We start from the raw sequence: 12,524 nt of genomic DNA on the forward strand, positions 1-12,524 counted from the left end.
TCCCTGGGTGAAAGCGGTGAGACAAGCAGAGGTTTGGATCGGCCAATAGAGAGGCTGGGGGGGGGGAGAGTACATTTGGTCCCCAGGATTGAGGTTCCCTAGGTTCTGCCTTATATTTGCAGAAGTTCGTTATGCAATTATGCAGAAGCATAATTTTTGCCTGAAGATTGCTCTTTCCCCTCCCAGTAGTAGGAAAAGCTGTGAAAGCAAAGGGATAACAGTTCACCTCCAACAAGAACATCAGTGAGTGGCAAAATCCTCCTATAAGGCTCCATTTCACAGCTTCTGCTAGTTCTTTTTCACAAGCTGTATTCTGCCTGAAGGCTAAAGAACCTTTTTCAGAGAAACAAAACCTGATTTCTTTATTATATTACTCATTTGGATAATATACTGACATGATTTTTAAAAATGGAATGCTTCTTCAAAGCAACTATCCAAAAGGCTACCTGGAGATGGCGAGGTGGATTTTATTTCTGGACCACTAGATGCCACCCTCACTCTTGCTAGAAAGCTAAGCTTTCCTTTCCTTTCCCATGGGAATAATATTCTGATTTCTGCACATCTGGAAATCCCAGGTGCTCCTCTCCCCTGCCAAGGGGTATTGGACCATTTCCCTCCTGCTGCCCTTGCAATATTCCTGAGGTGTGCTCCTCCCTCTGGGACTTCAGGGCAATAGTGGCCAGGAGGGGAAGGACTAAGCACCCACCTTGCTCACCGCGTCTCCCCTGCAAATCCTTCTTGTCATTTTGAAGTGAAATGCACCTGGCATAGATGTCAACTGGATGCCAAACATTTGATTCTGGCATTGGGGAAGCTTTGTAAAAGTGTTTAATCACCTCCCCGCGGGCGGATCCTGTGCATTTTTACCAGTCAGTGCACTGCCTCAGGTCTGCAAGCAATCCTGCATTCCTCTGCTTGAGAGTGAGCAGTTCCTTCTGTCTAACCATGCATTTACCTTTATTGACATTGCAACCCTAACCATGTCTGCTCAGAAGTATTATGGTAATTCAGTGGCACTTAATTCCAGTTAAGTGGGGTTAGGTAAGAGGGGCTCTTCATGCTTACCTGGGAGTAAGTCCCCTTGGCTTACTTCTCAATAAATATGCATAGGATTGTGCTGTGAATGTGTTAAGAGTACAGTGGTACCTCGGGTTACAGATGCTTCAGGTTACAAAGGCTTCAGGTTACAGACTCCGCTAACCCAGAAATAGTACCTCAGGTTAAGAACTTTGCTTCAGGATGAGAACAGAAATTGTGCTTCAGCAGTGTGGCAGTAGCAGGAGGCCCCATTAGCTAAAGTGGTGCTTCAGGTTAAGAACAGTTTCAGGTTAAGAACAGACCTCTAGAATGAGGTACCACTGTAATAATATTCCAAATTTATATAACTCTGAATATTCAGCGTTTCACATACATTATCTTATAGTAATGTATCTACTGCATAATGGATTTGTGTGTGCATTTATATATGCAGTTGTTTTATGGATATTTTTATTGTATTGTGAAATCATTTCAAGATGCTTCATTGGAAATGCTTCATAAATAAAATACTGGTAAATAAAATACTACCACGGCTGCTGCTACTACTAATTCTTTCAGCAGAGTATTACAGCCTCCTCATTGGGGGTGGGGGTGGGGTGGGGCTGAGAGTCTTCAGCTTGCATAAGATCAAGAGGTGAGTTAATGGAAGAGGCAGGATTTGAATGGATAACTTCTTGGTCTGCAGCTCTGTTTCTTAGCCACTGCTGCACCAGCTAGAGCAGGCCCGGCCTCTTTCATCAAGGTGGAGTGCCCCTTAAGTGGCTTTGACAATAAGTGCATTTTAAAAATGTAAAGGCTGTATCCAATGTAAAGCTCCCGTAAGTTAAAGTCACTTAGTGGCATTCTTCTTGCGGAACATTGTTGCATGTTGCAAAATGCAAGTACAGTGGTGGTTGTTGTTGTTTAGTCGTTTAGTCGTGTCCGACTCCTCGTGACCCCATGGACCAGAGCATGCCAGGCACTCCTATCTTCCACTGCCTCCTGCAGTTTGGTCAGACTCATGTTTGTAGCTTCAAGAACGCTGTCTAACCATCTTGTCCTCTGTTGTCCCCTTCTCCTTGAGCCCTCCATCTTTCCCAACATTAGGGTCTTTTCCAGGGAGTCTTCTCTTCTCATGAGGTGGCCAAAGTATTGGAGCCTCAGCTTCACGATCCACTGAGGTACCACTGTACATTACCAACAATGAGAATCAGCTGCTACGTGAGAAGCTTTCACTAAGGCAGCTGTTGTGTTGGCTTCCCTTTTAGTTATTAAATATAACTTCTTATTCATGTTTTTTTTCTTGGCTTCCCTTTTAGAGCAACCTTTAAACTCTGCCAGGTATTGGTGCAATGGGGCTCTTGGACTATCATAGAATCGTAGAGTTGGAAGGGACCCCGAGGGTCATCTAGTCCAACTCCCTGAAATGCAGGTATCTCAACTAAAGCATCCATGAGAGATGGCCACCCAAACTCTGCCTAAAAATCGCCCATGCAGAAGAGTAGCGGTCAGGGAATGCGCCATACAGTCTTAAGCAAAGTGAGGAAAGTTAAAAGGCCAGTGTGCTGTATGTGTCAAACAAGGAGCTGGAGGACCACAGTTCAATCCCCACTCGGCTATGAAGCCCATGGAGTGATGCTGTGCCAGTCACTGACATGAGGACACAGAACGCTGCTTTGTATGGCTCAGGCCACTGGTCCACATGGCTCAGTATTGACAACACTGGCTGGCAGCCGTTCTCCAGGTTTTCAGACAGGGAAGCCCCCTAGCCCTACCTGGAGATGTCCCTGGGGATGGAACCCAGGACTTGATGTGGGCAAAGCAAGTGCTCTCCTGCTGAGCTAGGAGGGCAGGGGGAGAACCACGTCCACTTCTCTGAGCTCCTCAGGAGAAAGGCAAGATATGAAATGCAATGGAAATAAATATATAAAGCAAACCTTTGACTGGTTGACATAGCTAAGAAATCTGTCAATTTCAGTTTCTTTCTGTTTCACATTTTTCCATTTGCCTTATTTGCACATCATTGTATTTTTCTTTTTAAAAATCCTCATGACAATTTGCCAGCAGTTTCGTACACAATTAAAATATGCACATTTTTGTATCCAGTTGTGCCTAAGATACACATTTTTTTAGGCAAGAAATTCTCCTAATATAAGACACTCTTGTCTGTTTCGATTCAAATATACATATTTCTCCCTTATATATGCATCTTTGAACATATTGTTGGGTTGGAGAATTGCACTGCAAAATTAATAGAAGTACAGGCTCATGGAACCAAAGAATTATAGAGTTGGAAAGGGCCACAAGGGTCATCTAGCCCAACCCCCTGCAATGCAGGAATCTTTTGCCCAATGTGAGGATTAAACCTATGACCCTGAGATTTAGAGTTTCATGCTCTACCAACTGAACTACCCCTCATAATATGCAAGTGTTTGTATGCAATTCCGCCTTTAAATGTGAACCGAATTAAATCTCTCCCTCATGCCCAGAGAAGGAAGGCTCAGAGCCAGGGGACTGGTGGTGGGACACCAGGGAGAGGGCAGAGGGAGAAGAGTGGAAGGAGTTGTTGGAGGCTGAAGGGGCAACAGGATTTGGTGAGCAAGGAGAGCCTGTGACAGAGAGCAGTTCTGACTCAGAGGCTGAAGCAGAGGTGGGGGTGGGGCAAAGGCTGCAGAAGAACACAGATTGTCCTACTGTGACAAGCTCCCCTCCCCACTTGTCTCCAAGGACACACAGAGTGATGCACAGAGTGGAACAGAGATTGGAGATGCCCCGTTGCAGTTTGAGACTGCTTGGGAAACTTCTGGCAAAGTAGGAGGCTTGGAGGTGGGTGAAGGTGGAGAACCTCAGTCCTGGCAACTGCTCTACTGGGGCAAAACTTGCTGGGATGTATTGCTGAGTTGTATGCCGTTTCTTTGAATAAAGAGTTAGCTTCTCTGAGAAACTCTTGCTACTTGCTTGCTGACCTGCGTCTGATATATTTGCAGTTGTAAAAGCAGGAGAATGCAGAAGGTCCATGGCTCAACCCCTGACCTCTCCGATTAAAGAGAAGCAGGTAGGAGATGCCACTCGCAGTCAGAGCAGAGAAGCCGAGGCTGCAGAGGCCTTCTGGATGTTGCTGAACTACAACTCCCACCAGCCAAATGTTCCCCATGCCTGACATAGATAAATAGTTTGACCAAGTACAAAGCAGCTTGGAAATAATATCTTCAAAGTCTCTTCGGCCTTACAATGCAGCCATTTCTGAGGAACCAAGAACTCTCAGAGCTTGCATACAGTTCACTGCCAATGACTCAGACACATCAACATCAATGCCAAGGGGTGCTTCTGCTTCACAGGCAGCTGCTATCCACCCCTCCCCAAAGCAAGACAGAACTGTTAATTAAAAGAAAAAGAAACAAAATCAAACCTCCTTGATATTTCAAGTTGGTCTGCTGCATGCTGAAAGTGTTTCCTGTCCGCTACATTTTCCTCTTACAAGAGAGAGCAAACCTGCTGGCTGCTCCCTTTCTTCCTGACACCCTGAAGCCACAGCTGACACAGACAGCATCAAATGCAGGCAGTGGCGTAGCATGGGTTGTCAGCACCCTGGGCAAGGCAAGTAATTTGCGCCCCCTAACCTGGGGCAAGGCAAGTAATTTGCGCCCCCTAACCCCTAACCTGCCGCCGCTGCCAGCTTCTTCTTGCTGCTGCCTGGTCTGGTCTGGTGTGGTTCTCTCCCACGCTCAGCGCTGCGCTGGGCGGCCGCTGCACTGTCCCTCCCCCAGATAGTCCCTCGATCTCTCTCCGCACCGCACGCCTGGCACCCACCCCCTCCACAGTGGGTGGCGACCCGGCGGCTCGGATCGGATTCGCACAGCCAGCACTGCAGTGAGAGAGAGTGAGTGAGCCAGGTAGGGGCAGAGAGCTGCGAGTGCGAGCGTGCCCCCCCAGATGTTGCGCCCGGTGCGGCCGGCCCCCCCTGCACCCCCACGCTACGCCACTGAATGCAGGCACTCAGGGGTGCCAAGTATGAGATTGCTCTGTAACCATCACATCTTAAAGAAAAATGTATCCATGGTTTTTAGATCCGAAAGCTCTGATCCAGCGTGCATCATTAATTCAAGGAATCTATTCAAAACCATCCATAGGAGCCAAAAAATAACCTCACTAGATGCTTTTAACACAACACTTTGTCTCCAGCAGTGGTCATTCAGATGCTTTCTGATGAATATGTATTTGCAGACCTGAAAATTGTGATTCAATGTGCATCAATGTTTCCATGAGTTAAAGAAAGTACCAGGGGCATCATCTCACTCTCAGGATTGTGGGTGCCCACCACCTGCATGTAGTGTGTGTGATGTCACACACACAGCGTGCAATGTTGCATCACATTTTGGGAGGGGCTCCTCTTCCTCCTCCTTCTGCAGTCAGTGAGGCACCCTTTTCTGGCTGTGGAGGGTGGAGCTGAACTGCTTCTCTCTCGGAGGCAGCACCACAGAGGCTGGCTGGCTGCATCTCTCTGGCTTTCCTCATTGACTTTGTGGGTGCCCAGCTCCCACAATTATATTATTGTGAGTGCCCATGTACCCAGGGCCCCCTGGAGTTGGCTCCTATGGAATGTACCTTTCACACCAACAGTATCTCCAAGGGGAGGGTTTTATACAACCAGGGCACCACGCCAGTGACCAACCAGTGGTCAAGCAGCTGCGTGCCAGCAAACAAGACCCAAGCGTAAGAGAAGGTTCCCTTCCTGTGGTTTCCAGCAACTAGTGTTCAGAAGCATTGCTGCCTCCACCATTCGAACATAGCCAGTGTGGCTAGTTAGCATCCATAGCCTTATCCTCCATGAATTTGTCTAGTCCCCTTTTAAAGTTGTCTAGCTTGGTACCCACCACAGCCTCCTGCAGAAGGGAGTCCCATAGTTTAACTATGCACTGCATGAAGATGCACTTCCCTTTAATCTGATACCATGCCCTAGGTGGGGTGTCAGCTGGAAGTGAAGAGAGCTACATCTAAGCAAGGTGAGCTGACACCACCCACTGATGGGCAGGATATGCCCTGCAAGTGCTCAAAGTGACTTCTTGCCCTTCCTCCCGTTTCCCCCAAAAGGCTTCCACTGCCCAGATATTGCCAGATATCAGAACAACAATGTTTCTATTTAAATCAATGGGACTGGAAAGTGCATCATTTTGGCTACAGCATGTGCAGTGAGATTAATTGACTGAATAGAATGGGCTCCTCAAAACCAAATGCATTGGAATCTGGAGCAAAAGAGCCACAGACAATCCACTTCCAAATTAAAGAATTGCAAATGCAGAATAATCAATAAAACATCATTGATGCATGAATTATAGGCTGGCCATGAACACGTTTTTGTTGTTTAAAAATTAAAGTACTTATATGGATCACTATCCCTGCTGGCTGCAGTAGATTAATTCTCTTTAATGCATTTTGTTATCTTTCAGTTTTAATGGCTATTGAACTTAAATTGGCAAGGCTTTTAAGCAGCATGAGCCTTACGTTTTTTATTCTGCAGAGCTCCAGAGTCTGGTTCAAGGGACAGGAGGGCATGAAACCTGAGGCTGCTGGCTTGGAGAGCCGTACAACAAAATTCAAGGAAGTGTGAATTTCAAAGGATGGCAGTATGTTGATTCTTACATTGTTTCAGAAAGTGTGAATTAGCTGGGCTCAACTTTAAATGCAAACTGAATTGAATTTCTCCCTCACTTCTACTCCCAGGATTGTCGTCCAGTGTCTGAGTGCATGAGAACCTAAGAAGAGCCTTTAGCTGGATCAGGCCAATGGCCCCTCTAATCCAGCCTCCTGTTCCCACAGTGGCCAACCAGGTGCCCCCAAGGGAAACTGGCAAGGAAGGCCTGAACACAAGAGCAGAGGCAGCCACTGAGGTCAGCAGCCATCCATAGCCCTCTCCTGCTTTGGCCCTGAGAACAGGAAACAAAAATGATGGAGCCAAAGGTGATTCAACCAAGTAATGTCTAAAAAGGGAGGGACACATACTGGCGTAAAATGTGCATAGAATGCATGTACTATGGAAAATCACAGACAAAAATGTGTTACATCAAGGAAATATATTAGACAAGATTGCCTAGAAAAATGTGTATATTAGGAGAGCATCATACTAAAGTGCTGATGAATTTTCATGATGATTTTTTTAAAGAAAAAGAAATTGTAAACTGATGTGACAATGTGGAAAATGGAACTTCAGTTTGGCAAAAGGGGAAACTGAGAAAGAAACGAAATGGACAGGTTTACCATCCCTGCTCGTAAGGGAAGTTATGCTGAGAAATGGACGTGCCTCTAAAGAAGGATAACAACAGGAGGACTCAAAGAAGGAACTTTTGGAAACTCAAGGCAGTAGAAACATAAGATGATTGGACCCCACTGAACTTGAAGCATGGGAAGCCCCAACAAAAATGTATAATTTGGCAAAATATTTGGACTTTATGATATATATTTGTATAATTTGGAATATTTAATGTGATTTGATTGGATTGTTAAAATGGAAAACTTAATAAAAATTATTATATAAAAAAGAGAGAAGTGGACGTGCTTCTGGTCAACTCAGAGGAAGACCAGGCTGTTCTGAGGCCCCCAGGGCTTTGCTTGCAGAATGTTAGTCTAATCAGCGGAAGAAAATATAACTACAGATATCTGACAATGATACATTGGAAAAGCACGGACGTTGATGCACCTCCAAATGCTTGAATTATCTCTTGCTTCTAGACTAATTAAAAGTATCACACTGAGCCCTTGACCCCTGCTTGACAGAGGAGGCTGGCAGCGCTTTGTGTCTAGGAGGCAGATCTTGAGCTACCTTCATTCTCTGTTGCCTGTGCCTGCTGAGTCTGTGCCTACATTGTCTCTAGTATTTCTTGCCTTTTGAAGATCCCCAGTTAAAATGTTGACGGTCTAAGTTGCTACAGTTGGCACCATCAGCAGGCGGCTTCTTGCCCCAGTCCTTGGAAAGCCGGAGTGGGAAATGGCTATATGTAAAAAGGAAAGAGTCACAGTCATTTTCCTGCCCACTTTGTCTGTGGCTCCACTGGAATGTCACCCCCAAAGTGTTGTGCCAGGGATATGTGACCCTTGGGCTGAAAAACGACCTTCAGCTCTGCTTGCAGGTCTGCCAGCTGGAAGTGGAAGCATCATTCAAAAAGAGCAGCACAGCTGTCTTGATTTTCTGGAAGCTGAACTCCACTGTTGTTGGGTTTTTTTAAAACTGACTTTCAGTCTAAATATGGTGTTCAGCCTGTGGATGTTCGGCTTGGATGAACAACCGGTAAATAACAATAGATGCAAAGCCGGAAAGAACCAGGTGAACACCAAATGTCACACTAGGGGGCAGCACTGAACCATGGATTCTTCCTTCACCTCCTGCTGCTTGTTGAGGGTCTTGTAGTTTTGGTTTGCAGGATCACAAATGGAAATATTAGAAGTATATCTCACAGCTACGGCAAAATAATCTCCAACATTGTGAGATGCAGATGATGAAGGCACCTGTGTGTCTCTAGGGGCTGGCTCAATCTTCCTCCTGATTCAGGTATTTTTCTTTCCCCAAACTGTGTTTATGTGCCCCTCTCTCCCTCCCTCCCTCCCTCCCTCTCCAGACACATATACAAGAGGAAATATGATATAATTCAACTCCAATCACACAGTTTCAGATGAAAGTATCTGAAAGGCTGTAGTCATGCCAAGGACAAATTTTCCTTTTCGGCCTTTTAAAGACTACATTGCAAAACACCCTTAGAAACTTAGGGAGCTGCCTTATAGTGAGTGAGACCAATGGTCATAGGAGCCAGCCCTGCCAGTGGCCTGCCTAGCTCATTACTGCACACAATGGCAGGCAGTGGCTCTGCAGGGTTGCAGACCAGGGGACTCTCTAAGCCTTACCTGCAGAGGCCAGTAACCAGGTCTGTCACCTTCTGCATGCCAAGAAGTTGCCCACCCCTGGGCTACAACCCTTTCCCTTAAAAAAAGTCAAATGTGACCAGAGTGATGGAGGTAACTTCTACCTTGTCCAAGTAGGCATCTTCCTTCCTTCCTTCCTTCCTTCCTTCCTTCCTTCCTTCCTTCCTTCCTTCCTTCCTTCCTTCCTTCCTTCCTTCCTTCCTTCCTTCCTTCTGCAACTGAACAAAATGGGATCTGCTGTCTAGTTTGGGGCTGAATATGCAGCTTTCCCCCCTTCAAACCCACATGGGAGTTCAGTGCATAAAAAGCAGTCAATACAATCCTTCTTGGGAATTTTTTTGTTTATCCAGAAGGATTATATCCACAATGGTATGCTGAAAGTGAGCAAAAAACACGAGAGGAATTGTATTGTCATACTACAAGGCAGTTATTGGACTACAGCTTCCACCCCCCGACTCTTGGCAATAGGAACTTGGGCTGATGGAACTTTAGGGCTGCAAAGGTTGAAGGATGACATCCTATACAAACTTGCCTGGGGCCAAACACATTCAGACGTTCTTCTGGCTTACACTGTGGAGCCTCCTTTCTTCTCTTTGTGCATGCCTTTGAAGGGAAGAGTGGGTCAACAGTGACCTGTGTTTGCTGATGGGGTCAGATTCAGGGAGTTGGACGGTGCCTTGTAAGCCATCTACCCCAAAGACATGTTCAACACAGGAAATCCAGAATCAGGGCATTGTGGAAGTACAGATATGCTGGATGGGATGCTTGCACTCTGAATGCTATACGTAGGGCTGCCTCTGAAGATGGTTTGGAAAATTCAGCTTGTGCAGAATTTGGCAGCCAGGTTGCTCACTGGGGCAAGCCAGTTTGGGCATCTTACACTGATCCTGGTCTGACTGCACTGGCTACCAATTAGTTTCTGGGCCCAATTCCAAGTGATGGTTTTAACGTATAAAGCTTTAAATGTCTCAGGACTGCAATACCTCAAGGACAGCCTCCCTGCATATGAACCCTGCAAGCATCTTCTGAGGCCATGCTTTGTGTGCCTTCTCATTGAAAGGTCCAGAGGGTGGCAACATGAGAACGGGGCCTTTTCTGCAGTGACTCCCCATCTGTGGAATGCTCTCTCACTGGCAGCTTCTTTACATATCGTTACATGGCAGGCAAAAACGTTTCTCTGTAACCAGGCCTTTGGTTGATTGACATTCCGTGGCCTTTAAAAAAAACACACGTGTGTGTGTAGGGAGGTTATTTGTTTTTCATTTTATTATGCATTTTGTGTTCTCATTTTGTATTTTTATGTTGTGAACACTGGGCATGCTGTCTGCGGCTAATGGGAACTGGGATCCCAGCCACATCATAGAGCATCCTATGACTACTTGTTCCATGAAAGAACTCACCGTAATGCAATCTCAATTACACCATGAAAATTAACTCTCAGCTCTTGATCAACTGATTCTAAATTTTGGCAAACTTGGTACTAAGAAAGAAAATTAACTATCAGCTCTTGATCTACTGATTCTAAATTTTGGCAAACTCTGTACTAAGAAAGAAAAACCCAGGGAAGTTGCAGCCTCATTAAGGAGATGGGAATAGCAAAATGACCTAGCAGTCACAATTATTTTGGTTAGTCTTTCAGACACCCAATTGGTTCACACTAACATATGTGACACAACTACTGAGATTATTACAAATTTACTAAAGGCTTTTGGATTGACAAGCAAGCTTTCATATTGTGCTTGGATGAGAGATTTGTTTAAATTAAAGTTTGAACGCAAGAAAGACTGTTAACAACCACATGACAGAGTTCCTAGCTATCACTGAGAAGCTGGAACTTTTAAACTGGATGGTGGACTGAAAGTTTGCTACTTTTTGGGGTCACTAGGATAAAAATATGAGATATTTGCCACTCTCTTGGATGGTGAACCACAGTTAACCCTAACGGATGTAATTGGCCATCTGGGAGAGGAGTGTGCAGAGAGAAGTGAAATCTCTGCAGCCAGGAATGGAAAACCCAGTGATTCCAGCTATGTGTTGTGATCTTAGAGGAGAACCAAGGCTCCATCCAAAAGAGTTGCTGTTTCTGAAGTAACAAAGAGGGACACATATTCAAGTTTTGTGAAGCCCCCAAACCAGCAAAATCCCTTTCATTTAAGCACCAAATCAAAATAATGGGAACCACAACAAGAAGAGGAGTTTGGATTTGATATCCCGCTTTATCACTACCCGAAGGAGTCTCAAAGCAGCTAACATTCTCCTTTCCCTTCCTCCCCTACAACAAACACTCTGTGAGGTGAGTGAGGCAGAGAGACTTCACAGAAGTTTGACTAGCCCAAGGTCACCCAGCAGCTGCATGTGAAGGTGCGGAGATGCGAACCCAGTTCCCCAGATTACGAGTCTACCTCTCTTAACCACTACTCCATACTGGCTCTCAACAATGAACAAGAAAGCAATTTTCTTTTGCATGAGAAGAATCTAAATATAAACAATTGTGATGCAAAATCAAACAAATGCTTCAGTAATTCTGGATGTTCTTTGCATATGAGTTATGATGAAGATTTCTTTGGAGGCGTTGTCAGTATTACCCCATCAGTGGTTGACAGTATTCAAATTGCAAATGGTGAAACCATAAAGAAATGTGGTATAGGTTCAGGAACCTAAACTGCAAACTTAGCCATCAGTTGAAAGAGAACCATGTGAAACAGGTCCTATATGTCCCACAATTGAATTGCAACATGATCAGTGTGTCCACCTTGGACAGAAAAAGTATTCTTATACAGTTTGGAAATGGTAAATGCCAAGTAACCAAAGGTGGCAAATTGTATGCTGAAGCATATTTGTTTAATGGTATCTATAATCTTTCAGAACTCGAGAATGCAAACGTGGCACACATGTGCCAGAAGCAAGGAACAGACTTCCCTCAAACTCTGGCACAGAAAGTTTGGTCACATAGACATCAAAGCCATGGTGGAACTGCAATGCAATGAGCTTGCAACAGGAAGGTAAACCAAAATGCACCAGTCACAACCAAGTGTGTAAGTTGCTTCACTGAGAAGAGTGTTTAGCCTCTCCCCCGTCTGTGTACTGAACAGTGAAGCATCAGAGTGACACACGTAGCCTACCCTGCTGTACACTTAATGTTCCCTCCCTAGGGAAGAATAAGTCCATACTAATTTTTCTGGATGCTTTCTCAAGGGACAGTGTTGTATACGTTCTAAAGGAGAAAAGTGAAACAGTACAGATGTTCGGAAATTACATGACCATGGTGAGCATCATCACCATCACCATCATCATCATCTTCTTCAAATATTACGGTCATAGACCAGCATAAGTAGGGTTGGGTACAATCATTTAGAATCTGTAAAATGTTTTGGAAAGCTAAAAAGTATTTAAAAGAGAAGGTACTGTATATATAAAAGACTATAAGAATCTAAAAAGAATCTAAAAGAAGGGTTAGGAGCATTACACGGATGTAGAAGAACATAAAAGATTAGTATATAAAAGACTATAACTATCAATTTAGAGAGCACTCTGATGTGAGTGTTCATTAAGTCTAGTTTGTGGCACAGGTCATCATCCGACAAATTTTGAGCACT

The 12,524-nt window shown here is 44.9% G+C and overlaps 1 long non-coding RNA gene across 1 annotated transcript; it reads left to right on the forward strand.

Moving 5' to 3' along the window:
• The first annotated feature begins 8,435 nt into the window (after positions 1 to 8,435).
• LOC308572777 lies at positions 8,436 to 11,955 on the forward strand. Its single transcript, XR_014001865.1, has 2 exons — positions 8,436 to 8,560; positions 11,794 to 11,955. It is a non-coding gene; the product is annotated as an uncharacterized lncRNA (long non-coding RNA).
• The last annotated feature ends 569 nt before the right edge of the window (positions 11,956 to 12,524 follow it).

Source organism: Podarcis bocagei, assembly GCF_964188305.1.
Source record: "Podarcis bocagei genome assembly, chromosome: 14".
Classification (NCBI taxonomy): domain Eukaryota; kingdom Metazoa; phylum Chordata; class Lepidosauria; order Squamata; family Lacertidae; genus Podarcis; species Podarcis bocagei.